This window comes from Pan troglodytes, chromosome 22, assembly GCF_028858775.2.
Source record: "Pan troglodytes isolate AG18354 chromosome 22, NHGRI_mPanTro3-v2.0_pri, whole genome shotgun sequence".
Lineage (NCBI taxonomy): Eukaryota > Metazoa > Chordata > Mammalia > Primates > Hominidae > Pan > Pan troglodytes.
In genome coordinates, this window is record NC_072420.2 from 27,276,444 (window position 1) to 27,301,731 (window position 25,288).

The 25,288-nt window shown below is 38.5% G+C and overlaps 1 protein-coding gene and 1 long non-coding RNA gene across 3 annotated transcripts in view; one reads left to right on the forward strand and one right to left on the reverse strand.

Moving 5' to 3' along the window:
• The window catches only part of CYYR1 (cysteine and tyrosine rich 1), a 107,408-nt gene that overhangs the window by 29,070 nt on the left and 53,050 nt on the right, over nucleotides 1-25,288 (reverse strand). The gene's annotated exons all lie outside the window — the stretch shown is intronic.
• The window catches only part of LOC129138315 (uncharacterized), a 73,973-nt gene continuing 48,908 nt past the window's right edge, over nucleotides 224-25,288 (forward strand). The window contains exons 1-2 of the long non-coding RNA XR_008541534.2: nucleotides 224-1,148; nucleotides 8,330-8,450. This is a non-coding gene — a long non-coding RNA (uncharacterized LOC129138315). The remainder of the gene's footprint in view (nucleotides 1,149-8,329; nucleotides 8,451-25,288) is intronic.

Consider the following 25,288-nt stretch of genomic DNA (forward strand, 5'->3'; position numbering starts at 1 on the left):
AACAGCAACAGGAATTAAAGGGGTAATAATCTTTGGGTCCACAGATCCATCTAAATCAAGTGAGTGCTAGCAGCAAGCTTGCAACAGTTAGGGCTTGCCAAATATCTGCGCTAGGCTCTACATTTCCCAGCTTCCCACGCGTCTCAGAAGGGCCATGTGACTAACTTTTCCCAACAGACTTAAAGAAAGTAATGTTTACTTCCTGTCACTTCAGTAAAGTCACGTTTACTTCCTGTCACCTCCAACTGCATTGGAGCGTTGTCTAATTGGGCATTATGTCATCCAATTAGACTCCAACTGCACAAAGACCTGTTTCCACTTCACCCCTTGTGCTCCTGGAGCAGATCTGCGTGACTAGGAGCAAAGGATCCTGGGAGGGCCAGCCCACAATATGGAAGGAGGCGGAGTCACACAGCCGTGACTTGAGAGAGAGCCACACGGGTGAACTGTTGACGTGATCAAGAAATGAAAGTGTATTGGGCTAAGCCACAGAGATTTCAGGGTTTATTTGTTTCAGCAGCATAATCAACTTCACGATTAAAAGAAGAGGATATGGATTCCAGAATCTTATCAAAATAGGATATCAAAGGGGTTTAAACTCAGGAAACAAAATGGAAGCACTACTGTGGTGAATCCCTGGAAATACCACGTTAGAAGGCAGATGAAACTTCCAAGGACTTGGGCGTGGCTGTTAGGCTTCCCCAGTTATTTAGCTGAATGTGCAGAGCAGGGCACCGGATTTGGTAAAGAATTTGAGGGCCAAACCCATTTTGTCTTGGAGTGAAGGCTGTGATCCTCAACTCTGGCTTCAAGTTAGGTTTCAATTAAATCACAAAAATGCTGATGTTTGGGCCTTAAGTCAAATCAGTTAAATCAGAATCTCTGGAGATGAGATGAAGATATTGTTATATTTTTAAAGTTACCCTAGTAGTGCTAATACGTAGCTAGATTGGGAATCCCTGAGTTGATGTAACTAGAGGCAAATATTTTCACAAAGGGGTCTGAAGCTGCTTAAGAGCTTTGTCTCAATAGAAATTGGGTTAGGAAGCCTAGGACAGAGTCCAAAGGAAAGAAATATCAGCCAGATTCAGATATGTGGAACTGGAAAAGAAGAATATTTTAGCATCAATCTCTCAAGAAAAAAAGAGGTAATGACTTAAAGTACTTCCATCAACAGAGATTATATGAAAGAAATGCTGTTAATGAATATTACTATTATTTTCTTCTCAGTCTACAAAATGCATTTAAAATATAGGAAGAAATCATGGATGTACAAAATGAATATTTAACAGAATCATTTTTTTCTGGTAAATATACAAAACTAGTAAACATTAACAAGATGTTACAGAAATAGAGACACTGAGCAATTGTTGCCAATCTTTTTTGTTTATATATAGCCATTGAAGGATATGTTTGATTATATGAAAATAGACAGGTCAGTGCATCCCAAATGGGGAGAATACTCTAGCAAGCCAGAAATTTCCAAATTTGTGTAGACCCGGATAAATAGAATATTTATTGATATTTATCCAATACTTATAGAATATTTATGCAATACCCTATTGCTGATCTAACCCACGTTCAGCAAGGAAGATCAGTTTCCCACCAGATGTGAGTGAATCTTAATGGAAAGGTATACATTAATTTCATTTAGTCATTTATAACTTTTATTCAAAAATTTTCTTTGTTTTTGGACCATTAACATCTAGTAGGATGACAAACTTGAAAATATCTTCTGGTAATGAAACATATTTATTGAACAGTAACTTATTATTTAGTTTTAACAATTTAAAAAGGTTACCAAACAACACACAACTTTGCTACACCAAGTTGCACTTGTGCCAAAGTTTTAAAATTTTCTTTACTTGGAATCAGAGTCAACTTTCTTAGTAACTTTGGTCCTTAAAACATCCTCATATTTGGTCAGATTTAATTCGATAAGGGGCCCTTTCCTACTAATGTGCGCTCAGCAGGAAATCCAGATCCTAAAAATTCCAGGGAACAACATCAATAACTTATTTTATAGAAACAGTTTTGGATTATGCCAATCAATTCACCAGTCCATGATTTCAAAGATTGTTTCATCAATTTTGTATCATTCATGTCATAGAACATAAAATAAGCCCTTTAACAAGAATTTGGATTTCATTCTATAAGAAAGACAAGGTCATTTTTAAAAAGCAAATCAGCTAGCAAGAGTGCTATGAGAAGAATGCCTACAAAGAAAAATGGTTATACAGCCTTCAGCCCTATCCCATAAATCTTGACTTATATTTTTCCCTTCTGCTTCTAGGAGATAGTTTGCTTCTTATATGGTTCCCTAAGGGAAGTTCCAGTAGCACATGGGGCTAAGAAATATAATTTGCTCTTTTACTATTTGAAATTCAAGTTATTAAACTACCATGGACTAGTGAAGTATGACTCATATCCCTATGACCCACCTTAGAAGGAGTCATACACACTGCCTCGTACAATGATATCCTAATAATGTAAAACTAATAATTAATTTTTGGGGAACCAATCAATTTAGAATCAAAGCCCCTCTGTTATGTTGCAAAATACCTACAGAATGCACATTCTTTTCTACATTGAAAGACAGGTGACCGCTTCCCTTCAGCAGACTCTTATTGTAAGATCAATATGTGTAAATATTGATCTTATGCCCTCTATTGAATTAAAGTTTGAACTGTATGTCTTATTCAGGTGACATATTTCATTTGTGTCATATGTTTTTATTTGGTTTGAAATTTCAAGAAGCTAAATTTGATGTCAGCTTTCCAAGATTTCTACCTTTTACATTTGCTAAGTTCTTGAAAAAGAGTGAGGAACACATCTCTTCATATATTCACTTACTACAGATGAAGTACCTAGTCAGTATTTTTCTAGGAGCTGTGGATACAACAATGATCTAGAAGGTGTCATATTTGGCCTCTCTCAGGGAGAAAGACAGACAACAAAAATAACATCTTATTTGAAGGCCCTATAGCCATTTTTCTTTGTTGGCATGCTTCTCATAGCATTCTTGCTAGCTGATTTGCTTTTTAAAAATGACCTTGTCTTTCTTATAGAATCACGTCCAAATTGTAAAGATGTTAAGGAAGAAGTAATTAAATGAGATTTGAAAGATCAGTTAGTCAAGGAAGAAGAGAAAGAGTATTCAAGGAGAGGAAACAACCAGTAGGAAGGCAAAAGAGCACAGGCCTGTTTTAAGAGAGAAAAGTTCAATACAGCAAGTCTGTATTCAGTTTTGATGGTAGGAGGGTGTTTGACTAATGGTTGTGAATGTGCTTGGAGAATTAAGTCTAGCTTGTGAAGGGCCTTATGAGCCATGCTAACATGAAAACTGGAACATAAGAATAACCGTGGCAAGAGTAGAGCTGTTGTATTAGTCTATTCTCATGTTGCTATACAGACATACCCAAGACTGGGTAATTTATAAAGCAAAGGGGTTTAATTGACTCACACTTCCGCATGACTGGGGAGGCCTCAGGAAACTTACAATCATGGGGAAGGGGAAGCAAACACGTTCTTCTTCACATGGCAGCAGGAGACAGAAGTGCTGAGCAAAGGGGGAAAAGCCCCTTATAAAACCCTCAGATCTCATGAGAATTCACTCATTACCACGAGAACAGCATGCGAGTAACTGCCCCCAAAATTTAATTACCTCCCACTGGGTCCCTCCCACAACACATGGGGATTATGGGAACTACAATTCAAGATGAGATTTGGTTGAGGACACAGCCAAACCATATCAGCTGTGTTTCAAAATGATATTCATAGAATGAAAAATAGATAATAGAAGTCAAGAATGGAAACAGGGACACTAATTGGGAGGCTGCTATGGTAACTGATGTGAGGAAAGGAATAGTCCCCAAAAAGATATGTCCATGTTCTAATTCCCAGAACCATATTTGGAAAGGGTCTTTGCAGGTGTAATTACATTGAGGATCTTGAGGTGTAGGGTTCATACTGGATTACCTGGGTCAGCCCTAAATACAATGATGAGTATTTTTATAAGAGACACACAGGGGAGATGTGACAGGCAGAAAAAGAGAAGGCCATGTGACTGTAGAGGCAGAGATTTCAGCATGAGCTGAGGAATGTTGACAGCACCAGAAACTGGGAGAGGTAAGGAAGGTTTTTTCTCTAGGGATTCCAGAGGGAGTATGGCTCTGCTGACACACTGTTTTCAGACTTCTGGTCCCCAGAACGTCAAGAGAACAAATTTCTGTTGTTTTTAGTTAAAATTTTTTGGTAATTTGTTATGGCAGCCACAGGTAACTAACATAGCAAGGCAAAAGCAAAACACAGGCAGATGAAAAGGAGAAAACCTGGTGCATTTGGGTCACTGTACAAGTCCAGTAGTGCAGGACCTAACAATATCTGTGAGTGAGAAGCTGGAAATGAGGCTGGACAGATAAGCAGGAGGTTATGTTTGTGAAAGGCTGCTGGGTCTGATTGCACATGAAATGCCAGAAGATCAGTGAGTGGATCAGACTGGCTGGAAGAGGATTACATTTTTGAGCAGTGGAAAGGAAAACTGGAAAGGGAAAGGGAGGAGCAATGAACAGAACACATTTTTGTTTTTTTTTTTTTTTCAGAGAAGGGGTCTATGGTAGTTCAGGGAGAGAACTGGAAAGGGCTTGATTGGGGAAATTTATACCCTACCCAAAATAGGGCAATGTCTTTGTTACCTTGGGCTGCTATGACAAATACCACAGGCTAGGTGATTCAAACAATAGAAATTTATTTCTCATAGTTCTGGAGGCTGGGAAGTCCAAGATCAAGGTACTGGCAAATTTGGTTCTTGGTGAGGACCTACTTTCTGGCCACCATCTTGCTGTGTCTTCACATTGCAGAGAGAAGAACCTTTGGTGGTTCTTCCTCTTTTTATAAGGATTCTAATCCCATCATGGTGGGGGATCCACCCTCCTAACCTCATCTAAACCTAATTCTCTGTTAAAGGCCCCAGCATCCTAATGCCATCATGTTGGGGATTAGGGCTGCAATATATAAATTTTATGGTGGCACAAACATTCAGTCCATAACAGGCAAGAAATTAAACTATCCATGCATCAGATGTGGGCCACATAGGAAAGAGGGTCAGCCTGGAGCTCTTCTAGGTCCTGAGAGTACCACCTGGAAGGGTAATGGGCTACAATAGGAGAGTCTGAGTCTTTGTGGAGCGGATGATGGAAGGCCAGGAAGTGGTGCGAGGAGGAAGGGAAAGCAGACACTTGTAGCAGATGCCAGCAAGGCTTCCAGGCCAGCAGGGGAGAGGCTGTGTCTAAGTACTGGAGGCTGCTATTAGAGAGGCCCAGTGACTTAGGACAGTACTTATCAGGAGCTGAACAAGAACTTTCCTCTTTTTCTCTCTCCCCAACCACAGCTCTCACACTGGTGGGCCTGCACTGGAGGTGGGGAGGACTTCTGGGTGGGAAATGAGTGGGAAGAGAGAGCAATTGGCCACACCCCTCTCCCCAAGGGCAGGTGACCCATTGACTGCTGGCCTCAGCTGGAAGATGGGGATAAGCCTTGCATGAAGTCTAAGATGTTTACTGACATCTTAGATTAGACATTTAAAATTTCTGAATTAGAGTATTTTGAGACATAGAAGACTTGAGGACTCAGCCATCAGAGTAGAAAGTTTCCTATAAAACAGTAGTGGGACAGAGTTGTGTTTTGCTTATCTATTAAGCATCATACTAGTACCATGTACCATTTAGATTTTCAAAGAAAAGGATGGACATTTCATCCAGGAAATCCTAGTGAGTGACTTATTTCCTTAGAATAAAATCAGTAAGGCCGGGCACAGTGACTTACGCCTGTAATCCCAGCACTTTGGGAGGCCAAGGCAGGCAGATCATGAAGTCAGGAGATCGAGACCATCCTGGCCACCATGGTGAAACCCCATCTCTACTAAAAATACAAAAATTAGCTGGGCGTGGTGGCACATGCCTGCAATCCTAGCTACTCGGGAGGCTGAAGCAGGAGAATCGCTTGAACCAGGGAGTTGGAGGTTGCGGTGAGCCGAGATTGCACCACTGCACTCCAGCCTGGTGACAGAGTGAGACTTGTCTAAATAAATAAACAAATAAAATCAGCAAGATGGCAAAGGTCTGTTCTGAATAGATGCTTCCCTAGTTCTCTAGTGCTAAATTTAAGATAGACAAATCATGTTGTGCAATGTATTTGGTTAATGTTATCACTTCTAATTCTTACAGGTTTTATACAGAAATTTCTAAAGCATCACATTCACATTCCATTTGTTTTCCCTAGCCAAGAGAGGTCTGTAACATGGTAAACACAAAAGACTCAGAATTGAAAACTGGAATTGAAAAGACTTTTCTATTCTGTTCACAAGGACCTTCTTTTCCCCCTTGATTCACCACTTAATCTTTTGGTCTCATTTTCGTCATCTGTACAGTGGAGATAATGGGTCCCAATTTCATTTTATGTTATCTCGATGGAAGGATTCCCACAGTTAGACTGAATGAAACCTGACCAGTAATACCCACTTATCTACCTCTCTGAAGTGCTGTAAGAATTAATGACAGCCTGCAAAGTGTACTGACGATGAAGAACACACCATGAGAGAAAGAGAGGTGATGAGTTTTATTAAAAGTGTCAAAGGATAAGTATATCTTAATGAATGTGGATAAACACATACACCAAAGGATCTTGGCTTGCTTGCCCTAGTGCCTCAATGCCTTAGGGTAAAAAGAAATATGTATAATATCTGAGTAGAAAAATAAAAGCAGTAAAAAAATATCTGTCCATCCAGGACATTAGTAGTGAAATCATTTTTACATCCTAAAATATTTCATTCTAAATTTTAAAAATAAAGCACTGATTTACGCACCCCAAATCTAATGAAATCAAGCAGTATGTCTTGGAAATTTAGAACAGTCTATGTAGGAAGGCAAAGTACTAAAGACAAAGATGTTCAGAAATTGAGTCAAGCCAAACAGATCAAAGATACTCTGCTCCCCAATGCAAAAGGCAGCACGGGCAGAATTTATTTGCTATGTATAGAATTGAGAATTGCTTTTTTTTTTTTTTTTTTTGATCTTGCAAAGGAGATGAAATGGATATGTGAATGTTGCTTGCTTAGGAGGACACTCTGGGAGTGGGCAAAAATGCACAGCAAATTTGACAGGAAGAGTAACTAATAATTACTTTGGTTAGTTACATTTACAAAACAATAAGAGAAGAATAAGTCACTTATGAAGTTAAATAAATTTAAAGAAAATTAAGGTAGTTGTTTCCTTCCTGCACACAAATTATTTCAGGCTATGAACTCTCCAGCAAGTAAATAAAAAATTATTTTGGCTTTTATAATTTATCTTGGTCTTGATGCACACAAGGGCAAGATATGACAGTGTCTATTTCTTCTAGAGGACTCCGATTTGTTGTATATATAAGCAGGTGTCCTCATAAGTCTCATTATATACTATGTTTACCTCCACATATATTTTCTGTTTTCTATTGTTTGTTTCTATGTTGTAATATGCCAGTGAGCTATAGGTAATGTTGGAGAAGAGACTTTTTAAAAAATCTCTTATCTTTCATACCATATGTGAAACAGGTGGTAGTCTGCTCTCATAGATGAATATTTCTGTGATGAATTTTTTCTTTTTATTTCTTATTCACATAAACTAATTTATTTTTGCCAAAGTGTTTACATTCTGCCCTATAGATGTGGTCTGAGTGAATTTGCTGTAGTCAAAAGTCTCTGTTTTATACTTGATTTTGGAGTTAGGTGGGACAAGGAAAATGCAAGTAGATGGAACTCATGGTGGTCTTAATGTTATCATTTCTTTTTTAAACAGGGCTCAATTTTAGAGCTGTGCTGTAGTCCACAAAACAATCAGTCTCTATGACAATAATTCTAATTTTGGTAGAATAATTTTAACACCACTAAAAGTACTTGGAGAGACTTCATTTATGTAGGACATTAGTGAGATAATTTGGAACCTGTTCCTGAGTGTGGGACATACTTGCAAATATTTAAATGCTGCCTTCTTGAGTCACTTGTTTCACTCTTTAAAAAAAGAAAATAGTAATTTGAGGTATATGATCAAAATTAAATAAAAACTCTATTTAAACAGTATATTACTGAGTATTATATTTTCTTGGTAAAAAATTAAATTATTGTGAAACAAATATTGAATAAATAACTAAAAATCTCATATTTAATAAATTAATTATAGAGTGAAAATTTTCCTTTGAAATCCTCTCTTCAACACACTATAATATTCGTATGTGTGTGAAATTCTTCCCTATTCCAAATTTACCATCTCATTTCTGTTCACTTTTGTGTCCACAGAGTATCTGCCTGGAAACCCTGTTGCCTGGAGACCACTCTTGAAGAACATCCACTGCTGTGGCCTCTTAAAGATTTAAGACATCTAATGAAGAGCTGACAGAAATCATCAATTTGCTCCTCAGTAAGTAATATTTTTAAGTCACAATAAAACACTTATCTGGATATTATTTATTCAGATAATCGTAACAGCTCAAGTATAGGATGCAAAGGGGAAAAATACCTTTGAAAAATTTGAATTGTACAAATCCATACAAAAGAGAGATGGGACAAAAAATAAAATCTGCATTTTCTTCATGGAAGACGCTGTCGAGTCCTCCTATTAATTATTTATTCAGATTTTAAAAACTATTCAAAAAGGCTTTACGTATATTTTGAACTCTATTATGTATTATCGTTCTCTGTGGCCCAAAGGAATTTTGAAGCAGAAATTCAATAAATGGCATAAGGATAATGGAATAGTGGATGAGAGGAGACATGATGCAGCCAAAAGAATTCCACCTCAACCTGAGGCATTCTGGAGAGGGTTCAAGAATCCAGCATATCTTAACAGTGTCCAAGTATCTCACAATATGATGGCAGAATTTGTCACCAGTAACAGACACCAAGTACAAATTATTATTATTTTACTTTACTCTTTGTGATTTATTTACTTATTTATTTATTTTTGAATCAGAGTCTTGCCCTGTCACATTTATTTATTTTTGAGACAGAGTCTCGCCCTGTCACCCAGGCTGGAGTGCAGTGGTGCCATCTTGGCTCACTGCAACCTCTGCCTCCCGGGTTCAAGCGATTCTCCTGCCTCAGCCTCCTGAGTAGCTGGGATTACAGGTGCGTACCACCACGCCTGGCTAATTTTTTGTATCTTTAGTAGAGATGGGGTTTAACCATATTGGCTAGGCTGAAATTGTTATTATTTTAAAAAATTATTTAAACATTTTTTGTGAGTACATAGTAGGTGTATATATTTATGGAGTACACAAGGTGTTTTGATACACACATGCAATGTGAAATAAGTACATCATGAAGAATGAAGTATCCATCCCCTCAAGCATTTATCCTTTCAGTTACAAATAATCCAATTACATTCTTTAAGTTATTTTAAAATGTACAATTAAGTTATTATTGACTATAGTCACCATATTGTGCTATCAAATAGTAGGTCTTATTCATTCTTTCTATTGTTTTGTACCCTTTAACCATCCTCACCTCCATCCGATTCCCTGACTACCCTTCCCAGCCTCTGGTAACCACCCTTCTACTCCCTATGTCCGTGAGTTGAATTGATTTGATTTTTAGATCCCACAAAAAAGTGAGAACATGCAATGTTTGTCTTTCTGTGCCTGGCTTATTTCACTGAACATAATGATCTCCAGTTCCATCCATGTCCCCGAATACAAATTAATACATGGTAGAAGCTGTGCTCTGTTTAAGAAGTTAGGAACATATTCAGGCTATATTTTGCATTTTTGAAAGATGGTTAAAATATTTTAAAAATGTTTATGCTGAAAGGGAAAAGTTCTGTGAACTAGAAAATTTATATGAATTAAAACATAGCTCAGAGATGAAATCTGAAAGAAAACATGGCTCCTCTTTGCTAAACTTCATAGTTTTGATGCTGTTAATTACACTTTGTTTTTCATATGATGCCTCATGGTGACCAAAGTAAGGTAAATTATTTTGAATTAATATTCCCTCCAAAAATTGTTATCCCCAAGCATGTAAAAAGTAAAAAGCAATAAAAGCCCAAGTTGCAAAGAAAGATGTGCTTCTAGAAGAGCATTTGGAGGCTGCTGGAAGGTGGTGCATTCCAGAGAGCTTAAGATTGAGCTTTGATAACAGACAGACCCAAATTTCTGCCACATTTCACAATGTGACTGTGCATTGGCTGCTCAACCTTGCTAAGCTTTAATATTTTTGTGTAAGAAAAATATATGTATTTATTGTACCTGAAGGTTGTTAAGAGAATTAAATGAGTGTGTGTACATAACCAGAGTGCCTGGAACATTAAATGCTTAATGCACATTAGCTATTACCCTTATCATTATTATCAAGTTGAATTAAGCCAATATAATCATAAAGTTGGAAGCTGAGTTTATGAGGGCAGTGGCAAAGCCACCTAGCTAATCATGAGCTGCTGTTTAACAAAATGAAAGGAAGTTATTGTTTACATAACACCATACAAAGAGGACATTTTGGAGAAACTAGGTTAATACATATTTTTAAAAAAAGGTTTTTAATGCTTTTCGTAAGCGCGAGAGAAGAAATTGAGATAACGTTGCATTAAGGAACTATTTAGTCTTGGGAGATACATAAAATCAAAGTACTGCCCCACTTTGACCCTTTCTCTGCTTTGTTAATCCTTTATTGAGATATAATTCACACCAATACAATATATACATATTAAATATGCTGCATGATGAATTTTATGATTTTATGTATATGCCCATGGAACCATGACCACACCAACATATAGCATGCATCCGTCATCTCAATAGGCCCCCTTGTGCCCATTACAGTCAATCGACCACCCATTTCCCAAAGGTTCAGATGATAGGAAGGTTCAGATTTCCCTCTTAATCTAGAAAAGGGGCCCTTGAGAAATTTGAAGTCCTCTTTCTTTTCCCTAGCTAGACTTTAATTCTCATCCATTAATTTTACTTTAATTCTAGGTCATCATGCCTCTAGCCTACAGTCATGCTCCCATCGAAATGCCCCTGCTTAATTTATCTGCATTGTGACATTCTTCTGACATTGAGGGGGCTTTCTCTTAGCTATTATGTTAATGAGGTTTCACTGCACTTTTGGATTCACGAATCCCATAAATACTATTATTTTTGACTGTCATTGTATTGTGTTTTACAAGGCATCCTGGGCCAAGGCTAAGTAAGGAGACAGAGGAGCTTTAAGGAGACATGGAGGTGAACTCTAGGGGCAGCTACACTCTCAAACTCAACTTTCCTGAAGAAGGTTTTCTGGTTCTAGTTTCAGTGTCAAATCATAATGCAACAGCAGAGTGAACTCAGTGTTTTTGGTATGAAGATCTCCATGTGTTTCCATCATCAGCATCTCCTGTGCTCTTAATCTTACCCTGGATACCTGACCCAGGTGCCCATTCTGTGAATTCTTTCATTGTAGGAAAGAGAAAGAGGTACAAAAGATGCATGGACCTCCCATGGCTAAGGTTCCTAGCCAATCTAGGTGGGTGCCCACTTGCTAAAATGACCCTGACCCCTCATTTCGTCACTTGACCACTGGTAACTCTACAAGCAAAGAAGCCCTTAGTGACCAGAAACACAGGATCCTGGGTTTAAAAAGCTGATCACAGAGAAAGTAGAAAAATCCATAATATCATCCTTTTCACAGCAGTACTTATAAGCTTTGAGTTTGTATTTTTCCACTTACTGCATGAAAATACCAATAGTGTAATAATGCAACTTCGAAAAAATCAAAGAGTAGCTGTGAAAGCCCTCAGCCCACAGGTTGCTGTGATTTGCACTTGAGTATGCTCAAGGGTTCATTTTATTTTCGACTTTAAAATTCACACTCAATTTTGACACATGAGACATATGTCTCAGCTCCTTACAGTACCAATCCTGTAAAAACAGATGACTCAGCCACCAGTTACAACAGCATATTATTGCAGTATTCAACAAAACATGCCTTATGCTGACTAGAGAGAGGTTTCAAGTTGATGAGGCAAAAACAGCAATGTCCCATCTCAGAACATATGCTATACTATAGTAAGGAAAAAAGAGCCAAATATAAACACTAAACAATGTTGCATTGCTGAAATGTAATCCCTTTAAAACATTAGATGTCCTTACATTTCTCATTATTCTATTATTAATTTTAGAATATGCTCTCTTTAATGCAATCTATCTTTACACAAATTTAAAAATTCAGATTTCCAGAAGAACCAACAAACCAGGGGCTGATTTTTCTCAATGGATTTCTCCTTTATACTCATAGCATCTGATAAGGTCAGCATTAAGAAGCAAGGCAATTATTTAATAGCAATGGCTGTGAGCCAAAGAAGAATTACAAAGATAAATCAAACTGGGGTGATAAAATGCCAAAAAACAGGCAGCCACCTCAAGTAAGAACAAGTTCGATATTAAAATACTGTTTTATTTTCAAGTTACCCAACAAACTGCTGAAAGAAATTACATTTTCTCTCATGAAGGAAATGACAATAAATGCCATTTTCTACCCATTGGGCATCACACGATGGGTGTTGAGATACAGATATGACATCTTCCCAATTATGGTAATACTGGGCATTGGAGCCAGAATGGTATTTAGAGTTATTAATTCATTCAACACATATGAACACCTATTATGTATGTGCCTTTGTTTTGGGGATGTGACATACAGAGAGTTGTCTTGTGGAGATGACAGATGTAAGCTCATAGTCACCTTTGAAATAAAGTAAGTTACCTATGAGGGATCCTGAAGGTGAGGTCAAGGAAGACTATAAATGACACAATGTATAAACAGAGGCTGAAAGCAAGAGAAAGTTGCCAGTTAGAGAAGGCAAGAAAATATCCCATGAGAGGGCATGGCATTTGCAGTCACGAATGTGTGAAATAGCTTAGGATGCTTGGAAAACAACAAGCAGCTTTGTGTGGCTGCAGCAAATGTTGCAATCCATAAGCAGCAAGAGTTGCTCCTGAAAATGCAGGCAGGAACTGGATCATGAGGGGTCTTTAGGCCCAAAGAGTTTAGCACATTCTTGCAGAAAGGAGAGTGACACAACCAGAAGGCCAGAGAGACCCGTGGGGTTTGTTCTAGCAATTCACATGAAAGGGAATAAGGACTAGATTTGAGGTTGGGTTGGATTGTGGGAAAGCTGAATTTGAGGGGGTAGGTAAAAGAAAAAACTTTAGAAATGGTTACCAATCTTTGGGGTTTCTGACTTAAGCTATTGTGGTAATGGGGGCTTTCTGAATGGAGTAAAGGAATACAGTGGGCACAAATTCTGGAATAGGTAGTTAGGAATGAAGAATGATTTTACTTTTTGGAGATGCTGTCGTTTGGGTACTGAGGTGGAAATGACAAAGTAGTTTGTAAGATCAATGCATTCATTCTATCATCACTTAGGACACTCCAAGTGATGGTTTCATATGCTATGGAATTATATCCAACTAGTTTTGATGATTTACTATGGAGATTCTGGAGAATAAAGATCCTTGCAAGGATCTATTTGATAACTTTATGGCAAGTGTTTCAAATCAGAGGATTGCAGCTTAAGGTATTAGGAAACTTAGATAGAAGCTTGATTATCATCAGTATAATGTGCATTGTGAACTAAGACCACCAGCATTGGTTTAGTGAGGATTAGCCCATGCCTCAAAATAACACATGATCGAATACACATTATATTGCAACACTCTCCATTGTAAATAACTGTTCAATGCCATAAATCTGCTTTTAGAAAACAGTCCTCTAAAAATAGAAATCAAACCATATTGCTACACTGCATCACACTCAAAGGCTTCTCATTTCACTCAGAGTAAAAGGCAAAGTCCTTACAATAGCCTACAAACCCCTCCATGATATGCCTTGTTCTCCTTGTCTCTCTAACCTCATTGCTCTTTACACTCCTCCCTCTCAGTCACTGTATTCAGCTATACTGACCTCTTTGCTGCTCCTAAAACATCAAATGCTCGACAATTCCCTTTTTCCTAGAATGTATTTCTTGCAGATATCCGTATGCTGTTAAGTCATTGGTCAAATGTTACATTTTACGTGAGTTCTTTCTTGACCACTGAGTTAAAATTGTGGCACCTAAACCTTAATAACTTCCTATCCCTTTTTACTATTTTATTTTCTCCACAGAACCAAAGACCAGTTTTTGTACTTCCTTTAACATCTTAACTGGAGATGATATATTAGGAGATAATAATGGTATAATGCTGATAGCAGCTGTAGAAAGGATGTGCATGAGTTTTGTTAGAATAAGCTGAGCTTATGCTGCAGTGACAACTGGCCCTCAGATCTCAGTGGCTTTACTGAAAAAGTTTATTTCTTCCTCAGTCAAAGCCTGCTTAAGTCAGATGACTCTCCAGGGTAGCTCTCCTCTATGCAGTGACTCAGTGATCCAGGATTTTTCACCCTATAGCTCCACCATCTCAATCTATGGCTTCCATGTTTGCTACCGAGGATCTCACAAAGGCTTTTATCCAGCTCGTTCCAGAAGTGACACACCTCATTCCTGCTCATAGCCTATTGGTCAGAGCTAGTACCATGATCTCACCCAACTGGGCGTTAAGGCTGACTGGGAAGTATGATCTTCTAAGTGCTCTGGAAGGAGAGGAGACTTGGCTATTGGTGAGCACTCCTCAGGTTTACACAGCAACCAACTCTGGAATGATCTTCTTAAGATGCAGTGTGATGCAATGTAGGGAGCACAGAACAGGATTCAGCAGGGCTGGATGTAAGATCTCATTGAACTAATCACTATTCACATGGCTTCAATTTAGGTATCCGCTCTGGAACTCTATTTTCAAACTCATGAGATCGGGGAAAATACTTATCCTGCTTATATCAGAAAGGTTTGTAAGTCCCAAATATAAAAGTTTGTAAACAGCATTTCCAAATGTAGGCAACCGTTCAAATGCCAGTACATGAATAATGCAGTATGGAGCATAGGAAACCTGCCCAGATAAGATAAAATGAATTACATTCCTATTTTACATCAATATTTATAAAGTTATCTCATTGTTAGAGCCATAGAGAATGCTATCATTTCCAGACCTGCTGGCTTAACAGCTGTGATACCTAGCCAGTGAAGTAGGGAGCTGTTTATGTATCAGCACTGGTTCATTTTGTATGTATGGAGCATGAAGAAAATGCCAAGGAAATTCAGATATATAACAAACACTTAAGATTACCGAAAGCAAAATTCATTCAACAGTGAATGAATCCAATACTGGCAGCTTGTGTGGTATCTTCTGTTCTGTTGCTGGAGGACATTGGCTATTGTGCAATGTAGTCTATTGTTGCAAGGATTCATGTGTATTTAGCACAAGGTATGATACTGACAAAATATCAGCTATTTGAAAAGTCTCATTAGAATGTATTTAAGGATATATTAAAATCTTTTGATAATATTAGATTTTATAGATTTGAGTACTGAGTACGTTTGTTGTCAGACTTCAAAAAGATATTGAATTTATATATAATAATTTTGTGAGTCACTTCAAGTTTGTTGAGGATGGTAAAATATTAGCATTAATAATGATATCCTATTTGTCAGTGTTATCTATTCAAAGAAGTATTATAAATAACAAATCTAAACTTTTAAATACATTTAATACAAAATAGTCAAATATGTGGATTTCTCTATTATTTTACTAGTGATTTGGGTCTTCTGGAATTCCTCAGCAGACTTTTACAACATTAGGGTAGAAGGAATCCAAATTATCTGTTTCAATTCCTTGCCAAATGAACACATTATCCCTATGGGGAATTTCTTGCTAACTGACGTTATTGTAGCATGCCATTTATTATCTGTGAGAAAGTTTACCCTTTGTGTGTATCCATATGTGATAGAGAAGTATTTCACATAGTAAACAGATATTTGCCTCAGTAGACACTTCACCCATTATTTTAGATTGGAGATGTTTCTTGCCACTGGTATCTGTGTTATACACACATACTCAATATTAGTAACATCTTTACAGTTCATTTAAAAATAGTAGATTCAGAGACTAAACTATTAAAGATGATAAACCAGTTAGTACTTGGGTAACAAACACATAAAAACCTAGATGATAATTTTCTAATCGAATCTTGTCATGGAATTTTCCTGCCTAGTCATTGGCTCACATAGTTCTACTGTGATGAACAAAAGAAGATGGATCCAATAAGATCAGACACAAATAGATGCCCATAGTCATATGCTGGAATGCAGACAGCATATCAACAATGAGATAAAGCTTTGTACAATAGAAGTTCACTGAATCGATATTCTGAAACATTCCCAAGTGCTGGCTTTTAAAATGGAGGGTAACAGAAAGCACAATGAATTTTATAAGATGTTTTATATGATGTTGTGATAAAAGAGGAGCAAGTGATTGCAAAGTGAAGGCTTCTTTGTTTTATTTCCTGAAACTTTATACTACTGCCTCCACTCAATGGTTTGAGTTTCTTCCCCTTTAACCCCAAAGATTATAACCTTGAGAATGATTGCTTTTCTCCTTTTATTCTTTTAAGACACTTCTGCCATTCACTTTTATAAAAGACATCCAGAGAGCTGGTCATGGTGCCAAGTTGAAGATACATTGTGTAGACAATTTAGAGGAAAAAGTATAGAAAAATAGGTGTATTCAAATAGAAGGCCTAGTTCAAATGTCACTTTCTACATGGCAGTTCAGAAATACGTCAACAATATCACTCACACACACACACACACACACACACACACACACACACACACACTGCTTGAAGTATGGCAGTACCATCAGAATGGGATTCCCTTTTCACATCTCTTTTTCCTCTCGTCTATTTCTTATACAGACAAAACTGCATCATGCTGGTCTTTAATAAACACCATCAATGGATTTCCACCATGGTCCATGTGTCTTACAACTTAGGAGTATCATTCACATTCAGTCCCTCTTTATTTATTTATTTATTTATTTTTGAGACAGAGTCTCACTCTGTCACTCAGGCTGGAGTGCAATGGTGCGATCTTGGCTCACTGCAACCTCCGTCTCCAGGGTCCAAGCGATTCTCCTGCCTCGGCCTCCCACGTAGCTGGGATTACAGGCGCATGCCACCATGCCTGGCTAATGTTTTTTTGTATTTTTAGTAGAAACGGGGTTCCACTATGTTGGCCTGGCTGATCTTGAACCCCTGATCTCAAGTGATCCACCTGCCTTGGCCCCCAAAGTGCTGGGATTACAGCGTGAGCCACCGCGCCTGGCCCACAGAGTCTTTATCAGGTGTCAGCACACTACATCCTAGGGGCCAGATCTGGTCTGCTGCCTGTTTCTGTATGACCTGTTAGCTAAGAACATTCTGTTTTTACATTCTTAAGTGGCTTAAAAAGTGAAAAGAGTAACATTTTGTGAAATTCAAATTTCAGTGTCTATAAATAAAATTTTATTGGGACACATCCAAATTCGTGTGTTTACACATCGTCTATAACTTTTTCTGAGCTCCAAAGGCAGAGTTGAGTAGTTACAACATAGACCATGTGGCCTGCAAAGCCTAAAATATTTACTATCAGGCTAGATAAAACAGAAAAGGTTGACCAACCCCTAATGCATATGAATGGGACCCCTGGAGTTGGCTGTGCATAACCTGTGTGGCTGTATACTATAGCCCTGGTCTCAACTAGTCATCAAAGTAAGTGCTTTTCTCCTAGCCAGGCGTTTAACCTTTTTCACAATCTGGATGCAGACCAGATTCTCTCCAGCTCGCCCACCTACTACATATTCTTCCCTTGGTATCATTTACCTACCTCTGTGTCTTTGCTCATGTTGCTTCCCTGTCCTAGCCATGTCTTTTCATTTATCTGTCTGTTGATATCTATCATTGAAAGCCTAGCTCAACTGTTGCTTTCACCATGGCAGTTCAACAATGTGATTGAAATCTTGCTTCTGTGAATTCACAGGGTGCTTTGTACTTCCCTAACACACTTACCATATTCTGTCTTGCACGATCCTTAGTCTTGCACTCATTTCATATTGCCTACTATCTTATATGATCTTTAAGTCTAAGAACTGGGCTTGGTCATCTTTGTACCTCTAAGAGTGCTGCAGACATGGGCAGGCCTGGCACAGATCCCTGGAGGCTGAGACTAGGACTGGGAGCCATGCCAACCCTCAATACACACACAGTCACTTCCTTAGTGGCAGGGTCCAGGGGAAATTCCAGTGGTGTGGCAAAAGATCCAAGTGAGTGCTCCCATAAAGCTGCTGTGGGGAGAGGTGGCTTAGTTCCATAAAAAGCAAGGGTTTTGAAAGACACAAACCCAGGACCCAATCCAGAAGTAGGCAATACTGTGGAGACTAGTCAAACCCTAACTATCAGTGAAGTTCATTAGTAGCAAAAACCTATTGACCAGACCAAGTTCCAGGGCAGCACAGCCAGTAAGAAAAGGGGATAAAGTGGGAGTTGTGGAGTTCAGCAAGGAGAGGACAGAGGCTTGGTCTTAGAAAGACCAGGGCTCTAAAAGGGTGACTGGGGCAAAAGTCCAAAGAGGGAAAAACCATGCATGCTCAGCAAACTATTGCAAGGACAAAAAACCAAACACCGCATGTTCTCACTCATAGGTGGGAATTGAACAATGAGAACACATGGACACAGGAAGGGGACTATCACACACCGGGGACTGTTGTGGGGTGGGGGGAGGGGGGAGGGATACCATTAGGAGATATACCTAATGTAAATGACGAGTTAATGGGTGCAGCACACCAACACGGCACATGTATACATATGTAACAAACCTGCACGTTGTGCACATGTACCCTAAAACTTAAAGTATAATAATAAAAAAAAAAACATGCCCAAGGTAAGAAAGAAACTACTATAGAGAGGATGACCTGAGCTGAGTCCCAGACGTTGGGCGGGGGCTCCAGAAATTACTCTTGCTTATGTTTAGATGTAATCCTAGGGTCTGCAGAATAGAGAAAGTTATTGCTCTAAATTGGTTTGACCCCCCTCCAAATCTCATGTTGAAATTTGATCCCCAGTGTTGGAGGTGGAGCCTAATGGGAGGTGTTTTGGTTGTGGGGGAAGATGGTTCATGAATGCCTTGGTACTCGCGGTAATGAGTTTTTACTCTGTTAGTTCTCCCAAGACCTGGTTGTCAAAAAGAGCCTCACACCTCCCCTGCTCTTGCTTCCTCTATCACCATGTGATCTCTGTACATACCAGCTCCCTTCTGCCTTCCACTGTAAATGGAGGCAGTCAGAGGCCCTCATCAGAAGCAGATGCTGCTGTCATGCTTCTTTTATTGCCTACAGAACCATGAGCCAAATAAAGCTATTTTCTTTATAAATTACTCAGCCTCAGCTATTCCTTTAGCGCAACACAAAAGTGGCCCTAGTTTCCTAGTGCAGGGAGACAGTAGACTACAGGAAGAGAAAGAGTGTATAAAAAGGGCCAGAGTCAGAAGGAACTAACTTATTTTAAGCACTAACCATATGTCAGGCCATGTAATAAGGCTTTTACTCACAGTATCTCACTTAATGTGCACAGTAACTCTGCAAGGAAGCAGCATTATGCCCATTTAACAGATGAGAAAATTGAGGCTTAGACTAAGCAATTGATGGACATGAGATCTGAAGGCAGGCCTAAGTGAACCCAAACCAATTCCTTCACGTTTCCCACCACTATATCACACTTCTTCAATAAATATTTATTAAGTGAATAATGAAGATAGAAAAATTATAACTGGACATGCTTTTCATAATTCAATGTGGTATGCATGATAGTACTAATCTTTTTTCCCCATGTTTTCTCTTCTAAGTTAAAGAGCATTTGTCTCTTTTATCACTGGTTCAGTGAATTAATAACTCATGCATACTCTGTGTCCTATGTGCCAACAGGCACATTAAGTAATCTAAGAACATACTAGTTGCCCTAGGGAATTGCTTTGGATCTCTGGCCTTCAATGCCTTCCACAAACTAGTCCAAACTTCCTTTCCAGGCTTATTTTATTTTGTTCAGCCCTCTTAGACCACTTACTGTTTTCCAATCAACTCCTGTACACCTTGTCTCCTCCATATTAAATGCTACTTTTTCAGTAAAATCCACCCTGATCTCTTTTTCTTTTTCTTTTCTTTTCTTTTTGTTTTTGGGAGAGAGTCTCACTTTGTCACCCAAGGCTGGAGTGCAGTTGCACAATCTTGGCTCACTGCAGCCTCAACCACTGGCGTTCAAGTGATCCTCCTGCCTCAGCTCCCCAGGTAGCTGGAAACTATAGTCACATACCATCATGCCCGGCTAATTTTTTGTACTTTTTGTAGAGATGGGGTTTTGTCATGTTGCCCAGGCTGGTCCTGAACTCCTGAGTTCAAGTGATCCACCCATGTCAGCCTCCCTGATGTCTTTATTCAGAACTGCTCTCTTTCTCCCCAACTCATGGAGCATTTATATGGTTCTATGCTTGATCTGAAATAATACTAAAAACTCCAATAACTATACTATAAATCTCCAAAAGAGTTTGCACTTATCCTTTTTCTCCCACAATGCTTATACTGTCATTCACACAAAAGACATGCTTAAAATATGTTTTAAGTACTAAAAAAAGGCATAAGTGAAATTTCACTTTCTTAGGCTCTTTCATATGGGCAATTTTTCCCTCAGAAGTTTGTCTCCACACTAGCCCTCCCCACCTTTTTTGACTTGATTCTTTCCAGTCAATGCAATTCTTTCTGGTCCCTGAAATTCTATAGAATGAAGCAGTTGTATGAAATGTAAGAAGTTGGCATATTTAAGGTAGACTATGGCTCTTTGCTTTATACTACTTGCAAAGCCAATGTGAGTACCTGAGTCTAAAAATACTTTTCACTGCCAATCACATGTACAGACTAGGTTATTTGGTGTATAATCTGATTACCAGTATTTAATGAAAAATACTGATTGCATCCTAGGATCACGCATCCTTCCAAGAAGTTCTATTTAAATCACTCTGTAATTTCTCTTACTATGTAATTTGCATTGTGACAGTTTGATAGTTTATAAGGGCCCTTTGAAAGCCAACTTGAACTGTAGGGCAAAATGTATTTAGCACATTTTAAAAGCACATTAAAAAAGACTTGTCATTTGATACATATTAATGCATTTATTAATAGATGACCAATGGCTGCTAAATGATGAAAAAAGTTTGAGATTTCAGTGACTACAAGCAAATCCACTGCTATTGAAGTTAAAAATCTGAAATGCATTCTTCTGAAAGTTGCACTCTAAAAATATTGATTGCAGAATATCAAGCTGAACGATTCTGTTACATGATAAGTTCTCTAGTTTTGATGAGTTTATAGAGATCTCCCAAAATATAATCAATTTTTAATTGTCTGTTTAAATAGGCAATAGTATCTGTACATATTATGTATGATAATGGTCAAACTCAGATTCACTGGTATTGGCCTCTAGAATGTTTGATATATTTTAAGGAATGTGTGATAATTGATTTGCTTCAAAATCCTTTGCTTAACTGAATATTAACATTCAGCTATAAGCTAGCAAGTAATGAAAGGATTCTAGGGAATAATAAAAGCAATGTTTAGCCAGGATTTAAGAATTCACTGGGATAATCTATCAAATTATAATTTTGACTATAATAGAGGTTAAAAATAAGGTACCTATCAATAAAGTGAGTTATTGTGAAAGAAATAGGGCAGCTCCATAGTAGGATTAGTCAAGCCTGTCCTTCTACAATCCATTGTTTACTTCATATTATTAGACAGTTTTAATATGGTATTACTTCTAATCTTTCAAGTATCTTGTCAGATAAATCTAATTATTTCTGAGAAGTGGCTTGCAACTGAAAGAAAAATGTAGCAGAAAAACTTCTTTGTTTATCTAACTATATTTAGTTTGAAAAAAAAATTCCTCCTTTTTCTTCTATCTAAAAGAAGACTCAGATGGGGAATGGGGTATATTAAAACTTCCTGGAATGGGGAGGAGAATTCCAAAATTCAAGAGAGCCCAGACAGTTCTTTTTTGGAGACAGAGTCTTGCTTTGTTGTCCAGGCTGGAATGCAGTGGCGTGGTCTCGGCTCACTGCAACCTCCATCTCCTGGATTCAAGTGATTTTCCTGCCTCAGCCTCCCGAGTAGCTGGGATTACAGGCACACACCACCATGCCTGGCTAATTTTTGTATTTTTAGTAGAGACAGGGTTTCACCATGCTGCCCAGCCTGGTCTCGAACTCATGAGTTCAGGCTATCCTCCCACCTCGGCTTCCCAAAGTGCTAGGATTACAGACGTGAGTCACCGTGCCCAGCCCCAGACAATTCTTTATTAAACCTGTAAGAGATGCCAGAAGATTTCCACACAAGAACATACAGGTATTTCTTGGGGGACCTCAGCGCTTGTCTGTGACTTGAAGGCTTATCAGTATTCCTCTCACCTGACCCTGAGGTCTTGGCCCACAATAACAACGAACCTTTGTTTCTCAGCACTCACACTGATTGACTGAACACAGCCATGTTGAACAGGTTGGATTGTTAAGAAAGGAGTGATTTCAAACTTGGGTGTGATCACTCCCTGAGGATTTGGGAAGGCAATGCAGAGACAGTGTGTTGGTTATGAAAGTAGAAATCAGCTGCTATGTGAATGTGACCACCAGAAATTCCAAACTTAGACCACTGACATTGGTTGTCTAAGACACTAACATCTTTGCCCTGTGTTCTGGTTTGAACATCTGTTCCACAACTCATGTTGAAATTTAATTGGCAATGTAATGGTATTGGGAGGTTGGGGCTTTAAGAGATGAGGAGGTCATGAATGTCCTGCCCTGATGAATGAATTAAAGTTATTATCCCAGCTGTGGATTAGTTATTGCAGCGGTGAGCTCTTGATAAAAGGATGAGTTTGACCCGATTTCTCTCTCTGTCTCCTGTGCTCACTTCTGCCTCCTGCCTTCTGCCTTGGGATGACCCTTGCCAGATGTTGACACCATGCTCTTGAACTTCCCAGCTTCCAGAATCATGAGCCAAATAAACCTCTTTTCTTTATAAATTACCCAGTCTGTTGTATTCTGTCATAGCTGCAGCAGACAGACTAAGACACTGCTGCTTTAATCTCCTCATTTGTGAAATGCAGAAATCATGCAACTTTTATTGATGGCAGCTCCATCATTTATGATGCTGCCTGACCAATATCATCCTAAAACTCAGCCTTCTGACACTTAACAAATGCTTCAATAAATTTTGATCCCAGTTCTTTAACAATTGACTACCTCAAGAAAAGGGTGGGGGTCAGGATCAGGGTATCACAATGAGTTCTGAAATTAGGCAGTAATTTACATTTTTGGAGTATCACTGGAATCCTTACAACTTTTTTCCTGAAGTAGAATAGCTTTGGGTAAACCATCCTTGCTCCTTCACTCAGGCCTGTTTGTGATCCACTGCAAACAATTTAATATAGTTCCTAAGGTTAGAGGTGGTTTTTGGAAGATAGTTCCAAGTCTTATACATTTTTGTATCCCTAGAATGAATTAATAAGAAAATCTTAGGCTGTATAGCCAATCTATTCATTCATTTGATTCAACAAATATTTATTGAGAGCTTACTATGTGCCAAATACTATTTCAGATGTTTGGAATATATCATTAAGTAAGATAACTGTCCTACAAGAGATTACATCCTGGAGGGGCGGGGGAACAGGCAATGCACATAATAAATAAGTATAAATATTGTCAGAAGCTATAAAATTGTACAAGGTATAAAAGAATGAGTCAGCCAGGATCAGGGGAAGGGATGTAGAAGAATTGGGAAACAAAGACTTGAAAGTGGTGAAGGAGTTGGCCAAAGAGACATCTGGGTAACAGCATTCCAGACAGATGGCACAGCTAGGAGAGGGACCTGAAGGGAATCTGACATACTCAAGCAGTGAAGTCAATGTGGCTGAAGGAAAGTGCATATGGGAAAAATGGCAGGACATGAGGTCAGAGGTTAAGGGGCCAGGTCGTGGAGTAACTTGTAGGCCATTTAAGACTTTGGCTCTTACTCTGTGTGAAAAAGGGAAAGTACTGAAGCGTTTTGAGCAGAGCAGTGGCATAATCCTATCTCAGGTTTTTGAAAGAAATAACCCTGGTTGCTGGGCTGAGAACAGACTATCTAAATTGAGAATAAAGTAGAGATATTAAAAAGAAACAACAGATGCTGGTGAGGCTGTAGAGAAATAAGAATGCTTTTACACTGTTGGTGGGGATGTAAATTAGTTCAACCATTGTGGAAGATAGCATGGTGATTCCTCAAGGATCTAGAACCAAGGATCATTTCACCCAGCAATCCCATTACTAGGTATATACCCAAAGTAATATAAATCATTCTGTTATAAAGATACATGCTCTTGTATGTTCATTGCAGCACTATTTACAATAGCAAAGACATGGAATCAACCCAAATGTCCATCAATGACGGATTGGAAAAAGAAAATGTGGTATATATACACCATGGAATACTATGAAGCCATAAAAAGGAATGAAATCATGCCTTCTTTTTCTTTATTTCTTCTTCTAAAAAAAACCCAGGAGATATATATATATATATATATATGTATATATATATATATATATATAGAAAGTGCAGGTATATTACACAGGTATCTGTGTGCCATGGTGGTTTGCTGCACCTATTGACCCATCCTCTAAGTTCCCTCCCTTCAACCCCCACCCCCCAACAGGCCCTGGTATGTGTTGTTCCCCTCTCTGTGTCCATGAGTTTTCAATGTTCAACTCCTACTTATAAATGAGAACATGTGTTGTTTGGTTTTCTGTTCCTGTGTTAGTTTCCTGATGATGATGCCTTCCAGCTTCATCCATGTCCCTGCAAAGGACATGATCTCATTCCTTTTTATGGCTGCATAGTATTCCATGGTGTATATGTACCACATTTTCTTTATCCAGCCTATCATTGATGGGCATTTGGGTTGGTTCCATGTCTTTGCTATTGTAAATAGTGCTTCAATAAACATATGTGTGCATGTGTCTTTATAGTAGAATGATTTATGTTCCTTTGGGTATATACCCAGTAATGGGATTGCTGGGTGAAATGGTATTTCTGGTTCTAGATCCTTGAGGAATCACCATACTATCTTCCACAATGGTTGAACTAATTTACATTCCCACCAACAGTGTAAAAGCTTTCCTATTTCTCCACAGCCTCGCCAGCATCTATTGTTTCCTGATTTTTTAATAATCGCCATTCTGACTGGCATGAGATGGTATCTCCTCGTGGTTTTGATTTGTGTTTCTCTGATGATCAGTGATGTTGA